We start from the raw sequence: 23143 nt of genomic DNA, 5'->3' as shown, positions 1-23143 counted from the left end.
CCACTGTATTCAGCGTGGTGATGGCATATGCTGCTGTAGTGCTGACATTTGTCAATTTAAAACAGGGTCCATCCACCCAGAAATCTCTGTTATGTAGTTCCTACAAATCTATATAGGATTTGCACGTTTAGACAACATAAACTAAGGTATTGGTGTCCAGACGGATTCCAGACACCCCCAAAGGATATGTTAGCCTTTAGACCAGCTAGGTCACAGTGCCTCCATAAGCCCCCTAACCTTGCAAATGAGCAAATATTTTCTTCCAACTATCGAACATGACAATCCTTGATCCTTCAGGGATCGTGGAAACAGTGCAGTACTTTTAGCCCAGTCACTCGTGCTCCCTTGGTCTAGGAGATACACAGAATAAACGATGGGCATGTTTTCAATAACCTTTTGTTGAATCAGCATCATTCTAGTATAAAACGTGTTTAAGTCAACAATCATTAGACAGAAATAGATATATAAGATTACAAGCACCAACAGAGTAAATAAAAGGTAGAATTCTACCATGGGGCTAAAACAGTGAATATATGCAAGCATATAGACATTACGGCAATCAAGCGTACTCCTACTATGCAGACCCTGTCTAAGTGTCCCTTATTGTACCTAGCATGTATGTGGGTTTAAAACCAAGAATCCCCTAGGAAAGAGCCAACACCATTACCTCATGGGAGAACGAAGGGCCCCATCCTGATCTCAAGTTGGACACCAAGCAAGGGATGTCAGACCACTGCATGCTGGAGTTTCTGCATACAGGAATCTCAGCATCTGATGTCAGCAAGGAAGCTTCGCCTCTAACTATCTAGTGTTTTGTATGTTTTTTTGTATATCAAAAAGATAGCCTCTGGTTCCTTACACAATCAATATGTTGTGAGCACGATTATGCAAATGAGCCTAGAACAGTACCTGCAAGTATCCAAAGTAGTTCTTTTGCCCAGTAATTAAAATGACCATGACTTTTATGCAGAGTATGTTCATGCTGTGATGTACATCATGTGCAGGGGACTTTTCTAAGAATCTCCTTGCATAACTGGGTTAAAGGTCAGTGCTAGAACCGTTATGCAGAGCAAGGTAACACAGATGTAGGTAAAAGGTCGGGTAGCTACCTAGGCCTAAATTGGGGCACATTAGGATTCATAACAGCCGCTCCTCATCTGAAGGCCAACTAATGCTTAAATATGCCTAGAAAAAGCATAAAAACATTTTCATAAAATCAGTGACTAAAACATCAAAAAATATGATACTTAATTAAAAGTAAAAAAAAGCTCTATAAGTCCACTAAAAAGTCAATATATGATCAGACTGACTGAACATGCCAAAAGCCATGATGCTCAGTGAGAGCAGCAAAAAAACAAATATGATGTTTTGTATTCCAATTTGGCTTGTTTTGGAAAAAGGGCTGAATTGTTCCCATCACAAGGAGAGCCAAATGTCTATGTGTCCTGTATGGGAGATGCAACATCACTGTAATCCGCATTTGAAGACAACGGTTCCTATAACACCTCTTGTATCAGGTCAATGGAGCAAAGCTAATCATTTTCAGTTCCTGCAGCAGCCTCCAAGGAAATACTCAATACCTGTATTAGACATGTTAAAGATACGATGAACCATTTCTCCGAAATGGAGCGGGAAGTTTGCTCGGACTAGCACCTGTATCTCAGATGAAGACCTTGCAACCTGGAGATCAAAGGTCTCTCAGGCTGAGGATAAGACTACATCCTTCTGTAAAAGCACGTCTTTCAGTCTGCTTAGAGAATCAAGCCATAAAAAGGAAACCTCTAATAAAGGCCAAAGCGTCGCCTCCTTAACTGTGTGGGATGGTGTAAACAATATTTGCATACAACAAGCAACCCTGGAACTTACTGTGACCAGGTATGCGTTGCCTGCTACCATCCCACAACAACCTTGATCATTCAACATCAAATAACTCCCATTCAAGAGCAGTTTGAACACTGGATGAATCACAGCAGCTGGGGATCCTTTCAAGTGACATGATAGGTTTGCAACCAAATTATTACAGGCTCTGTGAAGCACTATATCCTGACAAATCAGAGACCAGCTTAAAGAACTCTCACAGTCTTAACAGCTGAGAAAACTTCAGTGTCCCTATTCCTGCATCTAAATCCAATTCCAATTCCAAAAATTCTTTATTTCGGCCACATGGGCCATAAAAGATGCAATAAAATACATACATATATATAAAAGACAGTATTTACATATAAAAAATTTCTGCTGAATCCACATGGACTAAAAAATGCAAGGTAACACCAGTTCAGGGGGACATTTTCTTCCTTATTATCCATGCTGCCATTAAGAATTTTGAAACAGCAAAGACAATGTGGCCCAAAGTGTTAGTTTTCATGACCCTGTAGGCCTGCAGGTATTTCCTGAAGCCCAAGTTCCGACACAACGGTGCTATCCAACGCTTCCTGGGACTCTGGTAAGCCTGGCAAACAAACATTATGTGAAGGTCGTCTTCATCCTGGGCTTTACAACATGGGCAAAGTTTGTCACCCCCTGAAGACCATTTGCTGGTAAATACTTTGGTGGGGAGTGTACCAAACCTCCATTGGAGGAACAATTTCCTTGCCAGAAGAGGAAAAATAAAATCCATAAAGGGTTCAAAAGCATAAGAATTTTTGGATACCATAAAACGTCCCGTCAGGGTGCCGCTATTATGAGCATTGTCCATATCAACAAGGTTTTTATTTTTATACAGCTGTGCAAGAGATTTACGCGTGATCCTTTGACATCCCTGGGCTGGGTCATCCCATAAGTCTGGCAAGTTCAGGCTAAACAGTTCCGCCTTGATAAAAGCCAGCCAGGGAATTTTGCTGTTGGCATTCAGCCTCATTACATGCATAAGGTCTTGTCTGTAATGGTGCAGTTCCACGGTGGTCCATACCCGATGCCAGAACTTCACGGGTTTCGACAAAAGGTCTTCAGCAATAGAGGGAAGGCCCAAGTCGAGTCTTAAGGGGAGGAGTGGCGTACCTTGCGGGAGAGCAAGTAAGCGTCTCAGGAAGCAGTTTTCCACACCTGCCAGGGCCTTCCCTGCTTTGTGTCCCCACAGCTCACTACCATACATGGCTGCTGGCTTCGCTTGGGACCTGTATGTTTCCAGGGCCGGGCTTACAGGCTTAAAGGTGGACTTGTTAGCCACCTTCAGGAGTGCACCCGATAACTGGGAAAGTTTCAGCCTGGATCTCGCTATCTGGCAGTCCCATGAAAGATTTTCTTCGAGTGTTACCCCCAAATATATAAAGGTTGAAACCCTCTCAAGGCTAACATCCCCCAATTTAGGATTTGGTCTGGCCTTGGCAGGGGGGTTGAAGATCATGAACTTAGTTTTTTCCGTGTTCACCTCCAGCCCATGTTGGTGACAGAAAAGGCCAAAACCATCCACAATCCTCTGAATCCCCATGGGGGATTTGGAAAGCAGGAGGGTATCATCAGCAAACATTATTGCCGGAACCCTCCTGCCTGCCAAAAGTGGAGCATCATTGTCCTTAACAGTGTCAAGATGTTGAATGACACTGTTAATGAAAAGACAGAACAGGGTCGGCGCCAAGACACAGCCCTGTCTGACTCCTCGGCGGACCGGGAATTTGCCCGAGAGCTTACCATCCCTCCCACACCTCACTTGTGCATAGTTGTTCTCATGCAACCTGATGATAATATTAAGGAGGTGGGGGGGTACTCCTAGCTTTTGCAGAACCTCCCATAGTTTCCCTCTTGGGACTAGGTCAAAGGCTGACCTCAGATCCACGAAGACCATGTACAGCCTTCCTCCCTCTAACGTGACCGTCTTCCAATATAGGAGAAGGAGGCGGAAGATCTGGTCCATGGTCGACGTGTTCTTTCTGAAGCCAGCCTGGAGGGGGCTCATGATGTCATTGTCCTCCACCCAGTCCAGGAGATGGTTAAGAATGAGGCGCGCAAAAAGCTTTTGGGGTACGTCTATTAGGCTAATAGGCCTGTAGTTGGCGGGGAGCAGAGTAGATCCCTTCTTATGGATCGGAACAATCTCTGCCCCCAGCCAAGACCCGGGGATTGCCATACCTCCTAAAATGGCATTAAAAAGAATAAGGAGGTATGGGCCCCAGATGTCCGGGTGGTGCCTAAAGAGATCCCCGGGTAACCTGTCCAGACCTGGCGCCTTCCCCAACGATAAGTGCTCTAGGGCCGCCTCCACTTCCCCCAGGGATAGTTCCATACAAGGGTCTTGGGAGCCTGAGGGCGCCAAAAGAGATGTATCAGGGCAGGTGTTAGTGTCTTGATAAAGTGCCCCAAAGTGCGCCTCCCACACCACAGGGGCGATGTTGGGTTCAATTGCTTCTTTAAGATCCCCTGTGCCATTGTTTACAAGTGCCCAGAATTTCCGAGAGTCCCTAGCTTTTAGGGCATCATGAAGGTCCTGCCAATGGTTCCAGTCCCACTCGGTCCTAGCAGTCGCCATCACTGATTTGTAACGCTTCCTAAGATCACGTACCTTGGCCTTATTTGACCCCTCTTTTATTGCAGCAATAAGCTCAGATTTTGCTGCCCTACAAGAAGAGGTATACCAGGTGGGAACATGGGTCCTTTTCTTTCTGATTGGCATCTCCGGGTGAAATAACTCGGCCAAGTCCCTCACTAAATCCTGATGTATGATGCCCAGTTTCTCATTGTATTCTGGCATCTAAATCTGTACGGCAAATCCCAAGACTCATGTATGTATCCCTGCCCCAGTGGTTAATACCTGCCTACCTGGTGATACTGCTGATAGTATTACATTGGGACGTTGTGACTGGCAATGTAATATGGCCATGGATTAACTATTCTGTGGAAGGTGACTCTGCTACGGTAAAAGGGGATTGGTTCAATTTTTCAATGTGCAGCATTGTATATTTTGCATCTCTTTGTGCCATTGCTGTCTGTCTTTCTGTAAGATTGTATGCAGAAACCTGTACTGTTGATATACCACCAGGGAACGTGATCAGAGCGCAATGAGTGTAGCGTCTATTCAATAATAAGTTGGATCTCAATTGCGATTGTCCATGTTGTAATATAGACAAATCCTGTTGCATTATATCTATAGCAGAAGACACAATGTTGTCCAGTGAATAAATCCTGGATGATAGTGTGGTCATACCATTGTCAACCACCGCCAAAGCTTTTTCTATGTTAATCTCTCAGCAGCCTCCTGCTGGCAGATTTTCCATACCTCGTTGTAAATAGCATAAAGGACGCACTTTTGACGTGGTTTCTGGGTACCTAACAAACAATCCCTAAGATCCATGTCATCTGAGAGTAAGGGCAAGTGCTGTTTCACTTGGAACAGTGTTGAGGTTTTTAGCCATTCTAGGCATAACTTCCCAACACTGTAAGATGTCAACACCCCTGTGTGTTCTGTTTGTACGCAGCGCTGATCAGGCCTATGGTTACTAAATCCTTCGGTGGTATCCTTGAATCTTGACTGACACCTATTTGTGCCGATAGGCCACACCAGCTGTCCCTTGCCATTGGGGTATGATGAATTGTAAGAACCATTGTATAGTATGGCATACAGTGTATCCTCACCATGTTGTGTGTAATGCTGCCAACCCTCAAAGTGTGTAAGCAAGGGAATCTGAGGTGTGTTCAAGACCTTGATCTTGGCTAACTTAAGACAGGAAGTCTGTTGCACTGTGTTGTTCAGAATGCTAGTCTGATGTGGTATGAGGCATGCTCTAAATAGGGAACTTGCCAATCTTTATTCCCTCAGACAGCTTTTCGGTCTATAGTGTCCCTTCAAATGTTGAAACCCTGTAAAGACAGTTGGGAAATAAAGGAAGCAAAGTATATCAGCTTTTTGTTGGTGAGCATATTTTTCTTTGCAGGTGTAGGTGCAACTTTATGGTAATAAGAGGTCAGGTCTAAAGTGTTAAACCCACAAAAATAAGCAAACATCTGTGCAAATGTTTGTGAACTACCTTTTGGTGGTGTAGGGCAATGTTCCCATTGATGGTAAGAGAAGACTTGCTTTGTGCAAGAAATGGTGACCATAGTGCTGGTAACAAAACATGGTATCAAAGTTAGATGAATCATCATACAATTCATCATTTGAAAATGCAGCTGATTGTTCTAAATAAAACTCCAAACTATATACTGTTTCAAAGTATCAATCATCAGAGAAAGTACTGAAGGTGATTTCAGTTACTTTTTTTTAAATAAGTGTGGTATTTTAAAAGTTCATTTGGACCAAATACATCATATGAAACTCTGTTCCTAACCATTCCTTCAGGAACTGGAACTGCTGTAATGTTCTCTAACGACAGGTCTTTGTTCACGGTGTAATGATGTATGTGGTTTTAGGACGAAGTTCACATGTTGTACTGCGCAGCATTCTGGGAGGTAATGTCCTTTCAGGAGCAGGAAAAAGACAGTCAACTACACCTACCCAGAGGACTAGGAACAGTAGACAAATTGGAATCCAGAGCTGTAGCCAGGGAGAAACAAAGTGAGTCGTTTTCAGTCAAAGGAAGAAGTCACACATTTGTTTTTCTGGCAAACAGGTGGTGGCGGTAACTTGGGCTCACTTGTATCTAATGAGACAGTATCAATATCAATGGAGTAGCCAGATGCAGTTCGACCTATCTTTGGTAGCTCAGCAGGTTTTGTAAAACTGGCAGATGATTTGTTTCGAGACATATTCACATAGATGCTGGTATTAGGCCAAATTGAGATCTGTGTTTCATTTGTGTTTTGTTATTGTTCCAATTCAACAGGTATGAGTTCCATTTCATTGTTAGTAACTCCCTCACCTCGTAGAGTAGAATCTTTAAATGTTTTTTATCTTTTTGTCTGAACTTCCTGTATGGTAGCGAGAGGAGATTGATACCTACCCTGGAGCCCACACAGCCTACAATTGAGTATCGGCTACATAGTGTGGTTCATCAGATCAATTGAGAGTAATCTCTTTTCTTTTTTGCCAGCAAGAGGCAGAAGAAGTACTGTTCTTGTTCCTTCGACAGCCAGGACATATACAGGCGGTCTATGATGGCCCATATTATTTTCACTTTCCCGGGAGGTGGTGCGTTTTACTTGGACGTTGCTTTGTAATGCCCGGAATTCATTGAGTTCCTGTAAAACAGGCAAACGATCATTGATGTCAAATGGTTTTTCATCCGCCACTGTGCTGCCACAATCAAGGTTGGGGACCCAGATTCTAGTCCTGAACCGGACTTCATATGGAGTACGGCCCCCCCAAGGGAACTTTTTGGCATGTTAATAAGTGCCCTCTGGACCCCATGTAGGTGATTGACCCAACTGCCACCCAAGCCTAATACCCTTGTTATTAAGGATTGCTTTAAGTCACGTTTTTTCCTCTTCACAATCTAATTTTCCTCGGTATGATACGGAGAGGAGTACCGCAATACAACAACCCAAACTTCCCATGGCTTCTTTGTAAGCTCGAGAGCTAAACACAGGCCCACGGTCAGAATGTAATGTGCCAATTGCGTATGGCCTTATGACGACGCGCAAATCCTTTATAATAGTTAGGGCGTCAGCCGAGCACTGGGGTCAAACCCACAGGAATCTAGAGCATGAATCTACTGCCACCAAGATATACTTGTAAGCCTCGTCATTATGTACGAGGCCGCAGTGGTCCAAATAGACACATGCGAGAGGTCTGTCTCAAATCAGTAGTGGTGTTTGCGGTGGACGTGCTACGGGGAACCATTCATCTGCTGACAGATGTCGCACTTAAGGACAAAACTCTTGGTCTGTTTTATGAGACCTGGCCACCAATAATGCTGTTTGACTAGTGAAGTACTTGAAGCAATACTTGTGTGTGCTGAGCACAGACTCTTGTGTGCAGCTAGAATTAATCGTAATCTGCGAACCATGTTTGGTAGTACTCTATCCCCCACTCCTGGAATGTGATGTGATGTGATGTGATGGGGAACTTTTATAGCGCGCTATCACTCCGAAGAGCATCTTGGCGCTTTTGACTTGTGTAATCCAGGTGGTGAGAGTTGTAATACTCACATTGGCGATCAGAATCTAAACCAGGGTATTGCAAGTTGTGTCTGCCATGCTGTAGATCCAGGTTTTGAGAGCTTTCCTAAATTTGCTTTCGCAGGTGATTTCCCGCATGTAGTGGGGGAGTTTATTCCAGGCTTTGGCTCCTCTAACCGCTAAGGATTTTCCTCCTCTCGTGACGAGCCGGAATTTTGGGACAACCATTAAATTGGCTGTTGTCGATCTTAGTTCACGACGGGGGTGATAGCGAATGAAGTTTTTTGACAGATAATGTGGGCCCCGCTTATGAAAGGCCCTAAATGTAATCATTAGGACCTTAAACAAAATCTGCTTTTGGATGGGGAGCCAGTGAAGCATATTGAGTGCTGCGGAGGCTGAAGTTTTCCTAGGCATTTTCAGCACTAGCCTTGCCGCAGCATGTTGGACCATTTGTAGTTTATGTAGGGCTGCTGTGTTTGCCCCTGCATATAAACTGTTACAATAATCCAACCTGGATATGATTAGTGCCACTGCTACCGTTCGTCTGGCTGATAGGGGAAGGAAAGTAAAGAATTTTTTGAGACCTTTTATTACATTGAAGCACGAACCTGCTACTTCAGTAGCCTGTTGTTTGAAGGACAATGTCTCGTCGAATTTGATTCCTAAGTTCGAGCCGCCGTTTCAGCATACGCAATGTTTTGCACCTCTAACTTGTTGGAGTAGTTGTGTTGAAAACCTTTTGACAAGGCTGAGCTGTTATTGCTCGTATCATTCACAGCTATCATTATGTCTCCATCTATTCTCGTACCAGAACGAGTGATTGCGGCAGCAGTTCTCACTGCCACCTTGGCGGCTTCATCAACCAGTGAATTCCCTTCAACGTCCACGCCAACACCCTGATGACTCAATGTGTGAATTACATGAGCCCTTGGCAAGCCTTTTTTCAACTCTGCCATTTGTTCCCGTAGCAACTTGTGCTTATTTGTGCAACCTTTGTAATCTCTAAACCCATTCTGTCCCCAATAGTAAAGATATTTATTGTATGACTGGATACAGTAAAACAAATCGCACACAATGTATGGGGAATTCCTGATCCGTATTTTGTAGTGCCAGTTTCAGTTCTTTTAGTTTTGCCAGCTGTGCCGTGCAATCTCCTAGTGACTGCGTCTGTGTATTGTTAGGACGGAACTTGCCATCCAGCATATGTCCTTTCACAATCACACATGCTGTGCTTTATTCCTGTTTACTTCCTACTGCAGGCAGGGCAGACAAGTCAGCATAAATGAGGATTCATACTGATCTAGAGGCATCTTTTTATTCCGGAGAGGATATTCTTGTTTGTACTGCAGGAATGCTTATGTTTTTAATGTAGAATCAAATTTGTTGTCTACATCTGTTGCAGAGAGAACATTAGCCCATTACATCCATCGCAGATGCAGTGCTTTTGAATTTGGAACGCTTGCTTTGGTAACAGCCTCTGAAGTTGGTACTTGAGTTACGACAATTAAGCGTCTCCCCTGTGCTCGTTAGTGCTCTTTCTCTCATTACAGAAGTCTGTCCTGCTGTCAGTATTTTTTCTGTGGATGTAAAATGCATCTTAGCGTTTGTGTACAAATTAGATTTGTATGTAATGGGTACAGTTTCACTTTCATTGAAGGTTAGGTAAGTGTACCACGATTGACCCGTGACTACACGGACCACCACATTTGTAGTGTTTACTTGTAAGTGTAAGTGTTTGGAAGCTATTATATTGGCATCGATACAGCGTATGTAGGCATACCGGGTCTGGTGGCGGCTCAGTGGACTAATGCATCCACTGCAGGGGCCTGTGTTCGACCTCATGGTCACAGGTTCAAATCCTGGCGGGTCCACTCAGCCTTTCATCCATTTGAGGTCGATAAAACGAGTCCATTGAGTTGGGTAACAATATACATCTGTTATTTCAGCTCCAAGATGCCTGTTTCTATGGTGAACGTGCACTTTACAAATACACGTGTTATGTTATGTTATGTTGACATTATTAATGGCACTTAGTACAGATGGTAGCATCGGGGGAAGAAAGGTACAAAGCGGAAATATAATCATTCGCAAGCTTATTACAGTGAGGAACGAGCATGGGCATGCCACTGACTTCCAGTGTGCATATTTCCGGGGTCGGTCCTCTTCCTCCTCGTTAAGGGTAGGCCCACTGTCTACATCTAACCAACTCTCCTCTCTATCAGTTGTATCCTGCGAGGAGGGCTCCCTCTCCGCCAACCCAGAGGTGCACATGCCACGCCAAACCATTAGGTCTTCTTGTAGCTTCTAGTCCCTTCGGTTGAGTTTCATGTGGGCTTGTCGGCCAGGGACCAATCTCGGACATCTTTAAGCCAGATGGGCACTTCTGGACCCCTCTGCCCCATCCAAGTTATGGCTACTTACGCCTAGCGAGCACTAGCACTAATTGTAGGGGCTTATATGGGAGTTTCTTTTTCTTGGGCTTCCGGACAAATGTAAGTAAACAATTCAAGGCCTGTGGCTGCAACAATCCTGCCCACCATCCCCACCCAGAACTGCCTGACCAGTGGACAATCCCATGCCAAATGTAAAAAGCCAGCTTTCTCTGTGGCACATCTAGGGCATCTATCTACCATGTCACATGAGATGAGTTTCAGGGATACCGGGGTTAGGTAGGTGTGATGCAAGAAGTTAAAGTACATGAATTTAAAACTGGCATTACAGGAAACTGTGCAAGTTAGGGCGCCTATGTGTGCCCATTGTTTCTCTTCCAGCTAGACAGTAAGATTCTTCTCCCAGGCAGCCTGAGATGGCAGCACCGGGGGGGGGTAGAATCCTGTTTCCTAGCTTTGTGGAGGAGAGAAATCAATTTGCGACCTGTACCACATGTGAGTAGGATATCTAGGGTGTGCATCAGGGGTGGAATGTCCGGGAACTGTGGCCAGGGGATTTTCACCACATCCTGAATTCCCCGGAAATGTAGGAATTGGCCCTGTCTGAGCCAAAGTTCTCTTCCGCCTTTTCGTAAGTGATGAAGTTCTTGTTGGGAAAAAGGTCGGCAAGAACTTCGCATCCACCCTCCCTCCAAGATTGAAAGGACATGTATTGTCCCATGTCTATGAAGTGGGCCAATGTCCAGATCTAGAGCTCCCTGTGAAAGGGTGCTTTCCATAAGACTTTCTTGACAAACCACTGCCATATACCGGCTGTTTGTCGCACTATGTAGGGAAGAGATGTGTCCAACCCTCTGTTTTTCCCAATTGTTCGCGTCTGTCAGCCAACGTGCCTAATGTTGTAAATGGGCCGCGTAATAATATAAGTTGAAGCATGGAGCTTCCAGATCCCCCTCCTCGTAGCTGCGTATAATAGTGTTGAGAGCTACCCTACTGCGTCGGCCCACCAAGAGCAAGCACGTGAGCAGCATGTTGAGAGTTTTAAAAACTCGTGGCGGCATCGGACAAGTGAGTTCTGGAGTACATATAGTGTCCTAGGAAGCATCACCATCTTAGAGATGGCCAGCATGCCCATCAATGACAGTGGAAGAGTGTTCCAAAATGTCACCAACTGCTGTAGAGACGTGATTATGCGGTCTACATTCTGGGCTAGCACCTGAGTGTCCGTCGGGACCACCTGTATTCAAAGGGAACGGAAGGCCACCTGTTCCCAGCGCAGCCCCAGGTCCAGTAGATCCCCCAGGGGTACTGAGGCTAGTCCCACCTACGGAAAGATCAGGGACTTACCGTGGTTAATTCATAATCCAAAGACCACTCCAAACCTATCTAACTGGTACAGCAATACCGGTAGTACGTCATGGGAGACCAAATAAAACAGGGCATCGTCGGCATATAGGGAAATAATATGACTCTTGTCACCCACTCTAATTCCACATCGTTCCATGTCAGTCCTGACCCGGACCGCGAAGGGCTCTATGGCCGGCGCAAACAATAAAGGCGAAAGGGGACACCCCTGGCGAGTGCCCCCCCCAATTGCCATTCTTCTGATCTTGCGCTCTCAAGTTTTACCCTTTCGCGGGGTGCCGTATATATAATGCAAATCCAGCAACAAAATTTGGGACCCAACCACACAGCGCATAAGACCTCGAGAAGGTATCCCCAATCTACTATGTCGAAAGCCTTGGCGAGGTCAATGGATATCAAGACCATCTGTTCTTCCCAATCACGCACCTCATACATGATATGATTAAGCCAAAGCAGATTCATAACAGTGTTTCATCCGGTATGAACCCACACTGGTCCTCATGGACCAAATCAGGCATGTATGGCGCTAATCGAGTAGCCAAGAGCTTGCATAACATTTTAACATCTGTGTTAATGAAGTTGAAGTTGAAGTTAAAATGCTTGTAAAGCGCACGACTACCAGGCGGTTTCTTGGCGCTAGGGATACAGACCCCAGGAGGGTTGGGGAAGCTGCTATAGCGAGAAAGCTTGCGAGAAAAGAAAAGTCTTCAAGGCTTTGCGGAAATCAAAGTAGGAAACCGAGGACCTAATGGTAAATGGGAGAGTATTCCAGAAAGTGGGAGCAAGGACGGAGAATTTCAGGCCCCCTGATTTCTTCTTCCTAAAGCGAGGAACAGAAAGGAGGGACTGGGTTGAGGAACGCAGCTCTCTGCTAGGGGTGTATACTTTAATTTCAGAGTTGATGAAGGCTGGAGCGGTTCCTGCCCGGGCCTGAAAAGTCATGCAACCCATCTTAAACAAGGCGCGTTCCCGGATAGGGAGCCAGTGAAGGGCTTTAAGTAGGGGTGTGACATGATGTGATTTGGGAAGGTTATAAATAAGTTGGGCGGCTTGGTTTTGGACAAGTTGAAGGCGCCGTAGATCATAAGCACGGACACCAGTGTACAGAATGTTGCCATAGTTAAGACGTGACATGACCATGGCCAACAAAATGAGTTTAAGGGCAGAAAAGGAAACAAAACGTGAGATCTTGCGGACTGTGCGAAGAGTCTTTGTAATTGGTCGATACGATGAGGGCTCATGAGCATCCCCTCCCGGTTTCAGAATCATGCATATATCTCCCTGTGTCATGCTTGGTGGGAGAACTCCGCGTTCAAATGCCTCGAGGTAAACCTGCAACAGGAGGCGGGGAAGTGTACCAGTGCATGCTTGATAGAACTCAGGAGGGAACCCGTCACTACCCAGGGATTTGGCTCGTGGAAGGTGCTGCAAAGCGGATTGTACCTCCCGCAGTGGTAGGGGTTCCTCAAGCTCCTTCGATTTAGGGATAGACCGTAGGGTCAGGTCGTGAAGGTAAGGCAGATGGGATGCCTCGCAGATTGCGGGGTCTGCGGCATACACTGTCTGCAGATGGGGTTTTAGGACCCGCAGCAGCCCCACTTCTGAGTGGACCAGGCCTCCTGGGGTCTCCCGCAAAGCCACAATCGCATCAGGGACGTGTTCCCACCGGAGAATCCAGGCCAAAAGATGGCTCAATTTTTCTCTTTCCCTATGAAGGCGTTGTCTGTAATGTGTGAGGGTGTATTTGTCAAGCCTGTCCCATGGATGCGTTCCCAGATGCCATGTACCCCATCCCTTCCCACTACGTCAGGGCTTCGCAAGTCTGTACTCACAAGAGGTAACGTTCCTCCTCTGGCAGCTCTCGTTGAAGCTGCTTCCGATCCCCGTATGTAAGGCTTATGCAAGCCCCTCTCACTACCCCTTTCAGGGCTTCCTACTTCGTGGCCTGTGATAAGGCCGATCCGTCCCAATTTAGGTCCATATAGTTAGTTATGGCAGTTTCTAGGTGGTACTTCCCTACTGGGTCCTCGAAAACCTCTGTCGGCAACCTCCAAAGTCAGTGGCGATATATATCGCCCCCCCCCCCCCAGTCAACCACACACACCCCAGGAGAGTGATCAGATAGGAATTGCGCTTGATGGGTCACCTCAAAGGACATAGCTGCATCAGGGTTTGCAAGTAAGACCTTGTCTAAGCGACTGTTTGTATTATGAGTGGACGAAAAACAAGTGTACACTTTCTAGGTTGGGTGTCTCTGGCGCCATATAGCCTGGCCCCCTATATTCCCCATGACCTGTCGGAGGTCGTCATCCTTGCTTTGATACTATTGCGGGTGGGAACCTGTCAAGGTCGGGTCTAGGACACAAGTAAAATCCCAAATCCAAAGCAGTGGGACATCCAGTTCCAATACCAGAACCTCCTGTAGGGACTGAAAAAAGTCTGGGTTGTCTGTGTTGGGGCATAGGTGTTCATTATTGCAACATCTCTACCATCTAGCTTAGCTCTAAGGAGTAGATATCTCCAATGGATGTCAGCTTCTACATATTAGATGGCAAATGGGGTCCCCGGGGCCACCCACACAAGGACTCCCCTGGGATAGGTAGAGAATGAAGAGTTTAAAACCTGTCCCCGCCATTTCTTCACCAACTTCTGAGCACCTTCATCAGTAAGGTAAGTTTCTTGGAGGCATGCTATGGAGACCTGATGTCTGCGGAGAAAGAACTCGACCCTGTATCTCTTGGTGCATGTACCCAGCACCCTCACATTCCAGCTTAAAAATTGAAACCCCATGGATGGTAAAGTAACCAATCCCTGTGTGTGCCACGCCCCGTGTAGCTACATAGACCCTGTGCCCCAAATGCAGTACATACAATGCCTGAAAAAACCCCAAAACAACCCCCTAAGAACACCTTCCCCCCTCCAATGAGCAATATACTAACAACGAAACATGCGGAAATGCCCTTCCCATGCTGTTGCCAAGACGTGCACAGCTGTCCCATTAGTCCAACCGGGGTCAGAAACTATACAAAAAAATAAGAACCCCCCCCTTAGGTCAAAGTTCCGACTCAGACTAGCTGCCTCTGGCATAATTCAATTTCCCGAACAGCCCAATTTTATACATGTGAAACAATAAGGCCAGATTGTTTGGGAACACCCACAAGATGCATACGACATCAACACTATCTCAACAGGCATTTCTCCCAAGTACCTGTGAGGCAATAATCACTAGGCCTCCAATGTCAAGCCCCATCTACCACAGCAGTATAAAAAGAGAAAAAAGGATATTGTTTTCAGGACGGTTCTGTAGTGGGCATAAGTGGGTCCATGACAGTTTCTGGAACCACATGGGTGGTTAGAGGGAGAGTTTCTGGTACCAGTCTCTCTTCAGGAGTCTCTGTCAGTCTGTGGGGGTGAGTCGTCGGAGTCCGAAGACTCGACACGGAGGGCACCATCGTCCCCCACCGTGATGCGCTGTCGCTCCACCTGAGCGTCACCTACGACTTGACTCCTGCGTCTGCTCCTGCGGGTCCTCGGAGGTCTGGTCCCCCTAGTACTCCGGGACCCCTTCTGTTCGCGCTGGGGGAGGGCCTCTCCCAAGATTTCAAGCCATTCCCATACCTCCTCTTGAGAATCAAAGAAATGAGCCTTCCCGTGGGATATCACCTTAACTGTTGAAGGGTACAGTAACATTTACTGTAGGTGGAGTTCACATAGCTTCTGCTTGATGCCAAGAAAAGATTTCTGGGATACCCAGGACCCTGATGTTGCTTCGACGGGCCCTTCCTTCTGCTCGACGTTCCAGCGCTCCAGTAGTGTTGGTGAGCTGAGAGACCTGTTGCTTCAGGATGGCCACTTCTCCCTGGTGCTGGACGATGTCCCCGTCCGCCGTGGAGACCTTATCCGCCACCTTCTGCAAATCAACCCGTAGTAGGTTTACGTCAATGGAGACTGTCTCTATTTGTTTTTCCAGCACTGTGCGGGACCCCTGTATCGCCTCTAGGAGCTCAGCTCGAGACGGCTTGTTGGAGGGGTCGCCCTCTCCATCCTGGCCCATCTGATGAGTGATTCGTTGCGAGGGGAGGCGTTGTGTGGTTTACTGCATGATGGTGTTGGGGTTGGAGGCACGAGGAAGACTGTCCTTGCCCATGATACAGGCATCAGAGAAACACTCAGGGGTCCGCAAATGGTGAAATCACGCAGCTCATTTTCACCTTATAGGGCTACAGGCATCAGATTTACGTCCCTCCTGCAAGTGTCACCAGGAACTTGGGGGACCAGGTCGGGGGCCAGGGGGCCTATGTCTCCACCCAGCGTATTTGGGGATCCCAGGTCCATAGTGTCCCAGGGCAGGGTCGAGCAAGCGGTCCAGCAGAGATCTCAGGGCTGCTCACCTCAATATTGCCACCATTGCGATGTATTCTGACTTCTTACCCATCTGTGAGGGCATCCGCAGTTCTCCCGAAATCCAGGACCACCCCGCAGCGGTCCCCAGGCAGGCAGTCCTTCCGAGGGTTCCCAGAGGGGTCGGGCACTTTTACGATCACCAGGCAGGCCAGGCAGACAATACAATGGCCCGGGCAGGCGTCTACGCACCCGGGGCAGGATTAGCCTCCCTGCTTCAAGGCAGCCACCTCCCAGGAGAGCCGCAGCCAGGCACCAGTGAGTTATCCCCCAGGAACTCCAAGAGCCAGGGGGCCACCAGGCACCAGCAGGAAGATCCAGAATGGTCCCACGAGAGAGGTAAGGCAGCCAGTCGTGTCGTGCCTCATGACCCCTCGTCGCTATAGATTCTCCAGCATAACAGGGGGAAAACGCAACTGCTCAATACCTCCCAGCTGCCACCGCCGATCACTGCCTCTCTGGCACCCTCTATCGTGGTCGTCCCGCGGTCCAGCCCATGGTCCGTAGCTCATCCCAGGGCCAGCAAGGAGGAGCAGGATCACCGCTCACTCCGGGAGCCCTCCATTGACAGTGGGCACCTCCTCAGCAAGCACCGGGGCCTCAGGAGCAGTCGAAGACAGGCCCGGTCCCCAGACGCCCCTCAGGCCAACATCAGATGCCTTGCGGCGCCCTTTGGGAATCGTCTCTTGCTCCAAGGCCTAATGGTGAGGGTTGGAGTTAATACACGCCAGGAGGCCCCCGATGACGGAGGGTGCCTCCTCAGCAGCCGCCGGAGTCGTTTTGGCAGATTCCAGGCGGTTACTCTGTCTCATTCTTTTCCAGGGCACCCTTGCAGTTTGCAGAGTCCCAGCCACTCAAGGGATACTGTTGTGGGCGTCAGTGGACATGATAATTAAGGATTTTACCGGCGTGCCTGTCAGGAGCCGAAGGAGCTCATGCCCTGTCGGCCATGCTGCTTGGCCTCGCCCCGTGTCCAATATTGAACTGAAAATCAGGTCTGATTAGGTTGTAGAAAGGTTTTACCTTTTCTGCGTAATCTAAAATGTATGTTCTCCCAAAATGTAGGAATCCTAAAATGGATTGTAATCTTTTCAGAGTCTTTGGAGGTTGGAGAAGTCCACGTTTTTCAAAAGAATTAGCTGCCAGGCTTTTCCCTTCACTTGATAGCTCCTATCTCAAAAATAGAACATTGAGTTGGGCAATGTTCGATTTTTTAAAGTTACATTTGTAGCCCACAGTGGCGACTCCCACAATTATGTTTTTCACCTTGTGCAAGTGATCCAATAACTCACCATCCGTCAGATAAATATAATCTAAATAGGACAATGCCTCCTCATCACAATTTTGAAGTAACTCTGATACTCATGCTGTGAACAACCCTGGGCTATTCTTATACCCTTGGGACAGTCGGCAGAATTGGCATTGTGAGCCAAGCGCTGGAAATGCTGTCAAATATCTGCTTTCAGGTGCTATATTTTGGCAAAAGAATCCATTTGAGATATCTAGTGTTGTTGTGTATTCCTTCCACACAGTGTAATTCATTAATGCAGCACTGGGTGCATTTTGTACTGCAAATGTTATCCTGTAGTCTAAAACTACTACATAGACGTACCCTATGCACACACTTAATATTTCTGTACACATAGGTGATAGTAGACGGTCTTGGGCCCCACCGGGTCGGAAGTATCACCGGCAGAGCAACCTTTGGCTCAAACACAGCTACCTAGAGCCCTGAAGATTCGCGTGATGCGATGAAACACGTGTCGGCTGGCTGTTGTTAAGCCTTGAAAATTAAATAAGGGCTGGCTGTTGTTAAGCCTTGAAAATTAAATAAGGACATAAGGATCTTCCCTTGTCATACTATTAATTTCCACTTTGTTGCTTACATCAACTGTTTCTCTGCATGTTTGCATTACTATGAATTTTGTGTACTATCACCTACGTGTACAGAAATATTAAGTGTGTGCATAGGGTACGTCTATGTAGTAATTGTGAGGTCTTGCCGGCATGCTAACATTACCATTGGGTGGTTACATGGTTTTCCACTCACCCAGTTGCACCAAAAACTACTGTTCATTAGTGCTTCCATACAGGCAGTGCGCCCATTGTGAGATTGACCTCTAAAAACCATTCCCTCTTTCTCTGTAGTCTAAAACTAGACAGTATGAATTGGCGGGTTTTATCACAGGAAACAAAGGATTATTCACGAAAGAGGTGCAATTTTCAATAACACCATAGTATTCAAGCTGTTCTAAGATCTCCCTGACCATTTTCTTTTTGTCATGTTTTATTGAGTACTGTCTCTGTGGTGTAGGAGTAGTTTTTAATGGGATGTCATGGTGAAGTGACTCAGCATCCCACCCTACATGATTGTGGTAAAGTGCCGGAGCTAGCGCTAAAGCCCACTCCTGCGAGTATGTATGTTTGAGTGATTCTGGAAAGCGGTCGGAGAAGAGCTGGTAATAGTACGTCTTCCCCTTTTGGGCAGTCCATACCGAACTCAGGCAGCCAATCTCGATCAGCCAAAAGGATATTGTACCCATAAGTCAGGTTCTCCCAAAAGAGACCTTTCAGTTTCCTGGGTATGTCCCACTCCATTCGGAGTGTTATTTTGTATAAAAACATGTGGGACACTTACCTTTGTATCAGGTGTGTCCACTCTGATATGTTCGTTCAACGCGGCTATCACCAGAAATTCCATCAGGTTCTGGCAAGCTATTGTTAGATAGATGGATAGATATATTTATTTGCACAATTAAAATCATTGCAATTCATACAAAAAGGAAGAAAAAACATTTTCAGCTCTCAATTTAAAAGAAAGAGAAACACAAGTTCATATCTGGCACAGCAAAGGTTCATGGGTGGTATCTGCCGGTAGAATTGAATTATTCTTAGTCATGAATTTTACAAAACGGGCGGGCATTTGCGCTGATTTCCCCTTCATACACTCCTCTAAGGCTTCATGGCAGGTCCGCACACTAAGAATTCTCCAGATGGGGCACAACCAATAAGTTCGAAGGGGGAGTAAAGTGCTGCAGATGCACAGGACGCGTGTTAAATTTTCTTCCCCGTTGTTGCAGTAGCGGCACTGGGAGGACATGTCTGCCTTGTACCTCCTTCCATAATTGTACACCATCAGGAGGATTAGCCCAAAACGTAGTCTCATTAACTGGTGTTTCACTAAAGGCTTCATGGAGGATGACAGGTAGTGTGGTAGGGTTTTTAGATCATAGAGTTTTGACGCCCAGCTGCCATGTGATAGCTTTTTCACGGATATTGCTTTGTGTTCCATTAATAGTATTTTTGCTTGTTTGGTCAGGGCTTTAGTGGCAACCCCTATGGGTAGTGAGCTCGCCCATAGATCGTGGGCTTCTAAAGCGTCCAAGCAGAATGTAAAAAAAGTATTCCAAGAAGTGCTGGGGCTATTTAATTAACAGTGACCAGATGCAACTCTTTAGTGTGGAGGCTTGGGCCATTTTTTTTTTTGCACAGTAGGCAATTAATCTTGCTTTCATGGTCCAATGTTGGGAGAACAAACAGAACTCCAAGCGGATTTGGGCATAAGAGGTCGAATTGGGTAGGTGAAACATTCTACGAAAACAGGCTGATTGCATTCTGTCCAGCCAAGTGAACATTTTATCTTTAAAAGTAGTGGCGCCAAAGGCTAGTGTAGATAGTAATTTGGCATCTATCACTCTAATTAACGGGGTGAAGTCAGGAGAACGGAGAGCTTTCTTAGTTCGTAGGAAGGCCCCCTCCAGGATACGGCCCACACTTTGCATTGCCGCGATTTGTGGACCCGAGCTCCCTCTGTGGTGTATCCAGACTCCAAGATATTTGTAAGTGGTGACCACCTCAATAGATTTCCTAGCAATGTACCAGGGGAGCTGTCTCGCTTGGCTTCTCGAGACTATCATCGCCTTGGTTTTAGATAAATTAATCTTCAGCGCATTGGTTTCACAATATGTTGCCAAGGAATCAAAAAGTCGTTGAAGGCCCACCTGTGTTTGATCAAGTAGAATCGTATCATCTGCATATTGCATTGACTGGATTTTAACAATGCAATTCTTGGTGGGAAAGCATGAGAGCGGGCCAGCCACTCCGGTAAATCTGCGAGGTACAAATTAAAAAGTAAAGGGGCCAAAATACAACCCTGCTTTAGGCCTTTGTTGGTCATGATTTTGTTGGTTGTAGACCAACCAGCAGAGACTTTTATTTTGACCCAAGTATCAGAGTACAAGGTGATGAGGGTGTTCAATAGAGTTGGCGGAAAGCCATATTTAAGCAATTTTTCCCAGAGCCTGGGGCGGGCAACGTTGTCAAATGCCTTTTGGAAGTTGATAAATCCCAGGAACAGCGAAGTGTAGCCTTGATCATATGGGCTAAGCAAATCGGATTATCCTCAATGTGGCAGTCCTTTTGAAAGCCAGTTTGCGTGAAAGGTATTAATTTATGGTCAGCTCTAGTGATAAGACGCTTGCATAGGCCTTTCAATCAACATCGAGGAGTGCAATCATCCGGTAGTTTTCAGGATTAGATCGCTGACCTTTTTTGTTGATAGGGACGAGGAGAGAACCTCGCCAAGAATCAGGAATGGGACCACCCATTCAACATGTCTCGAATAGGGGGGCCAAGAGCGCTGCCCACTTGTGAGTCGAGGCTTTGTACATCTTTGTTGGTAACCCATTTGGCCGGGGGCCCCTCCAGGACGCATTTATTTTATAATGAGGGCAACTTGACTTGAAGTAATCTTAGTAATTGGTGTCATTCCAGGGAGGGGATTGAGAGGGATGGAGCTATGATAGTTACACCAATTATATTTGTGAGTTCAACGTAGAGAGTTTCAATGTGGGCCTCTCATTCAGTGGGGGAGACATTCATTATGGTGGATGGTTGGCCTGGTCTAGCAGCCTTGTTTACCCAGTTCCAAAATCTCTTTTGATCTTTTGATTTTATGATTTCATGGGCAAGTGTGCAGCGCTGTTCTTCTTTTATCCTTTTATCTTTGAATCTTAATTTCTCTTTGCAGGTGGTCAAAATCTTCTTTCGTAAGGATATGTAATCCAAGCGGGTATGTGTGCTTTTATGCAATAAGGTATTTCATTTATGTTTAATACTCAGCATGGTGTGCTTGAGGTCACGGAGGTGGGGTATAGATGAAGGATAATTGTTTGAGTTTTTAACACTCTTTACAGATAGATTTTTTTAAGGTCCTCCACTACCTGTTCCCATAGTGGTGGCGTCAGCTGGCTGCTAGGCTCTTGATTCAAGTTTTCCAAAAATTTGACCACCTTCAATTCAATTGCCTCTTGTTGGTCCAGTGTCCAGTGTAATTTTCTAATTGGCTCCAATGTTGAATCTTTTCCAATCAGGTTGATTTTTGGTCGGAAACTCTGACTTAAAAGAACTTTGCATGTTAAGAAGGCATGATCATTTTCCAATGAGGGGGTTACCACAAATTCCTGGATGGATTGGAAGTGGGCGACCGAGATTCATATGTAGTCCAAGGTAGCCATTCTAAAGGGAGATACATGGGTATAAGCAGCAGGCGAGTCTGACTCCAATCTACCGTTTAGGATACAGAGCCCTAGTTGGTTTAAACTTGTGACCACCTTTGTCTCTTGATTATCCTTCCGTTGGTACTGGCATTTTATATCTGGGATTGCACACATTTGGTTATCCAGTGAAGTTAGAAGGGAGGGGTCCAGGCTTTTCTCCATTAAGTTGGCATTAAAGTCTCCCATTACTAGCCACATATCATTCAGGAAGTGTTCAAAACGATCTCTCATGGCGGGAAAAATGTTGTTCAAAGTTATCTCTCGCTTGGTTTTAGAGGAATGTAGATAGATACAACCAAGGATAATAGTATGGTGTTTAGTGTTATTTTTTTCCAACAGTTGTGACTCAATATTAATTAAAATGTAGTCGCCTTGCCCTTCATAAATCATGGAGACCTTTAGGGCCAGGTTGTTCTTAAGTGTAATTAATAAGCCTTCTGATGCATGACCACCTACTTGAGATGCAATTGCATGAGATTCATAAACAGTGTAGTCCTCCCTGGTGATACTTTGCAAGGACCAGGTTTCTTACAGGGGGTGGTGCTGCTGGGCAGTGGAACTATCTATGCCGCGTTTATCGATCTGAAGTCGGCCTTCGACTTGGTGCCAAGAGCTAAACTTTGGTCCGTTCTTAGAGACCTGGGACTGCCAATAGAATTATTAGATCTGATTGTCAGATTATAGGAGGGCAATTTTGCAAGGGTTAGGTGGGGAGGCCAACGACAGGTGACGGACTGCTTCCCCGTAATACGGGGCGTCCGTCAGGAGTGCGTACTGGCGCCCACGCTCTTTCTATTGTTCATCGATCAAGTGGTTAAGTTTTTTGCTAGTACCCCCACTGATGCACCCACTCTGGGGGGGACCAGGTTTCCTATGCTCATCTTCGCTGATGACACATTACTCCTCTCTAAGACCCGTAGCGGTTTACAGTCAGCACTGGACCGCTTCGAGGAGTTCTGTCGCATCAATGAACTTAAGATTAATGTGAGCAAAACGAAATTTATGGTGCTCACTAAGAGTCATCCCCGAAGGAGTGCAGTGACTATGAAGGGAGAGAGTTTGGAACAAGTTGAGGTTATGACCTATTTGGGATTAACCTTGGACTATAGTCTCCGTTGGAAAGCGCAGGTGGATACATTACATTAAAAATGTACGCGTCTCACGGGTTGTCTCCTACAAGAGCAAAAAAGGTCCCTTACTAAACGAGTTAAACCTGCACTTCGGATCTATACCACCAAGGTTAACGCTGCAATTTTGTATGGGGCAGATCTTTGGGGACATATGGACCTCTCTACCCTGGTGAAAATGCAGTGCAAGTTCATGCGAAAACTTGTAGGTCTACCCCAATCCTCTCCATCTAAACCACTTTGTCTGGATATGGGTTGTAACCCAATAAACGAAATGGCAAGGTACAGACTGGTGGCTTTTTGGAGACGTATT

The sequence above is a fragment of the Lissotriton vulgaris genome, chromosome 4_1, assembly GCF_964263255.1.
Source record: "Lissotriton vulgaris chromosome 4_1, aLisVul1.2, whole genome shotgun sequence".
Classification (NCBI taxonomy): domain Eukaryota; kingdom Metazoa; phylum Chordata; class Amphibia; order Caudata; family Salamandridae; genus Lissotriton; species Lissotriton vulgaris.
This window is presented reverse-complemented; position numbering follows the sequence as displayed.